This window comes from Lonchura striata, chromosome 1 (assembly GCF_050655825.1).
Source record: "Lonchura striata isolate lonStrDom1 chromosome 1, ASM5065582v1, whole genome shotgun sequence".
Lineage (NCBI taxonomy): Eukaryota > Metazoa > Chordata > Aves > Passeriformes > Estrildidae > Lonchura > Lonchura striata.
The window spans coordinates 73,794,849-73,798,041 of NC_140703.1; the positions used below are offsets into that span (position 1 = coordinate 73,794,849).

The 3,193-nt window shown below is 36.4% G+C and overlaps 1 protein-coding gene across 7 annotated transcripts in view; it reads left to right on the forward strand.

The window, feature by feature from the left end:
- Positions 1 to 3,193, forward strand: part of PSPC1 (paraspeckle component 1) — a 60,722-nt gene that overhangs the window by 46,917 nt on the left and 10,612 nt on the right. The window lies entirely within an intron of this gene.

Here is a 3,193-nt window from a genome sequence, read left to right on the forward strand (position 1 = left end):
ATAACAGTGACTTCTACTAAAATTAGGAATGCTGTACATAAAATTTACTGCATTATATGGTACGATAAAGCTGAAATAAATCTTGATAGTGCGGCATCAGCAATATGTCCAGTTGTGCAAGGACAGGACAAAGAGCTGAGTTTGAGTCCCAGCTTACCAGACCAGACAGTACAAGAGCAGCAAATAGAGAAATAGTTCCTTTATTCAACATTGCTTTGTGGGCTTTTTCAGAAACAGGTAAGTCTATGTCAGTATACCAATAAGGGGTAGAACGTTTGCAGGATACTCTGCAGTTTATAATGCTGTTTGTTGTCTTTGTCTTGAAATACAGATTCCATTTCCTGTGTATTTCAAATCTAATGAAGATTTTCTGTTTTCTACCAAATACGATTTTATTATGGTGGAAGCTGGAAGCTGGTGTTCTGCACTTGTTATATAGTAATTTGAGATGGAAGTTGTCACCTGGTAGAGTTAATACAGGAAGGAAATTACTTGATTGCACAAAGACTCAGAAATCTTTTGACAGGACCAGAGGAAACGGGTACGTGCAGAAACACAGGGGGTTACTTCTGAGCATCAGGAAACATTTTTTCTGTGAGGGGTGACCAAGGACTGGCACAGGCTGCCCAGAGAGGTTGTGGAGTCTCCATTCGTGGTGATGTCACGAGCCATCTGCATGTGGTCCTGGGCACTGGATCTAGGTGGCCCTGTCTGAGCTGAGGAGTTGGACCAGATGATCTCTAGAGATCCCTTCTGACATTAACATGTCCATGATTCTGTCATCTAAGAAAACTTTGGATTTATTAAACTTTACATGAATGAATTAACAGTTAAACCTATTACATGCTTAGGTATTTGGATCTTTCCTTAATAGGTTTCATTTCAATGTAGATGTATGAGCTGGGTAGTATTGTTAAATTTTACATTTTCAAATTAAGCATGTCAAGACGAAAGCTCTTGGAGTGAATGAGTTGTTGTTAATGAAGACTGTGTGACCATGTCTTGCCCTGCCCTTCCCCCAGCACAGTCTTACTGCTTCAGAGATTTTAGCCCCACAAAGATAATCAGTTCTGCTGTCATTATTTTGGAAGAGGAGGTTAGGACACTGGCCTAACTTGGCACCTGCTGCAAAATGACAGGTAAGGAGCCTTACAGGAGGGAATGGGGAGCATTGTGTGAAGTTCTGTAAAGCAGAATTGCAAATACTTCAGAAGCTGTGTTTTAGTGAGTTTCACAATTCCTTTGGAATGCTGGTTTTGTTTTGTTTTGTTTAATTAGAGAAAATTGGACTGTGAACAGTATAGGAAGTTTTGTGTGAAACTAGATTCCCTCTTAGATTTTTGAAGATACAAAATGTCCTCAAAATAGTGAGGTCATCACTTATATATAAGAATTTTTCTGTAAAACAAAGCTTATGCTGATTTTCTATAGTGTTAAAACTAAGATATGAGAAAACTGTCTCTTAGGCTTTGCATATGCACATTTTTGCTACTTAAAAACAATTTGAAATTATTTTGAAATAAAAAATGAGTCTTAATAGAAGTATGCCTATTTGAACATCCCTAACATCTTAGTGGTTCTCTTAACTCCTTGTATAAGCGTATATTTGTTTGCATTGTGTGTAGCACAATGGTATCCTGACTTCTGTTAAAGTAGTAGAGCTATACTGATCCTACTTAACTCTGTGCTAGCTATGCTAGTTTAACGATATCTAGTTTACAGCAGACTTTTCTAAATCTGTGTCTGCAATAAGTGACCTCCGAGTTTCCAGAACCTGGCAGAACTATCTTGTGAAATTTTAACTGTAGCTTCCTCTGCTAAGTGCAGTATTTTCAGATGCTTTTCATCTGTCAGGTGTCTTAAATTTTCTTTGTGAAGTCACATCTATACATCATTATTTCTAGGAGAACGAGATGATGAGGGTTAAAGGTTATTCTCTTCTTCCTTAAACAATTTGTACTTTTTAGCTGTTCATGATAAAGTATCACAAAATGCTCAGAACTTCACACCTTTGTAACCTGTCACATGAGTTCTGAATGGAGAAAATAACACTGTTACTTGGACATTTTTCCAAGTTGCTCAGCATGAACACAGTCATTGAAAGTAAAAATCTGAACATTGAAAGATATTTCTGCTGCTTCAATAACTACGTTTTTTAATGGGAGTGTCATAGAGGGGAGCGGGCTGTATTAAAAAATACAGGATTTAGTTGTTTCATACAGATTATTGTAATGACTTGGACTACTTTCTCAAAACGCACAGAATTTTGCAAAAATATAATTTGTGTATATATATTTGTATAAAAAACATTTTGATGCTATTGTGTCTTGCATCTAGGAATGTAATGACTTGCAAATGACCAATTTTTATTAATTTTACAAAGTGCTTACAAATTTTAGTATCTTTGAATTCAGATCTTGCTGAAGCTGTACAGATGAGAACTTTTGTGTCTTCTGTTTAAATACTTTCAGACATGTTCATCATTCCCTAAATACTGAAGAAATAATCTAATTTCTGTATGGTGAAGATCTGCAATCCAGGCAAAACAGAAACAAATGTCCCTTGATCGCAGATTGTCACTGGCATGTGTTCACTAGTAACTGCCACCATTTGTTCTTTTTTGAAATCTGATCCCAGAGAGGAATATTACTGCATTTGCATTCCTCATTCTGTGTAAGATGCTAACTTCAGATACCCTACACCTTGTAACTTGAAAGTTGTGAAATGGATGTAAAATATTTTTAATGATCTTGCAAAGGAAATTGAATGCCTTGTTGGCTTAGCTCAAGTAGTATTTTCCCTTTTTAAGAAACTTAGTTCTTCTTTTGAGCTCTAATTTGATAATTTTTTTTCCCATTAAATGCTTGCTTGCTTCTAGTTCCCTGCAAGTATATGCACTTATTAAGAGAGTTTGACAAAGACAAGATTGGAAAAAATTGTGTTGGCCGTTTGTCTCCTATAATCCCTGGCAGGTGTACAGTGATGCCAGGTAACAATTGATTTAGTCTCTGATGGTTTTATTGTCCTCGGCAGGGACTACTCATAATTAAGATGAGCAGGTTTGGCTAGATTAAAGTTAATACTAAGAGAAGAATGGGGAGGATAAGATTGCCTGACCATTTAAGAATGTCTAGCACTATATCTTCTGTTAGTATGTCAGCAGCCAACATTGTTATTTGTTACCTTTTGATAG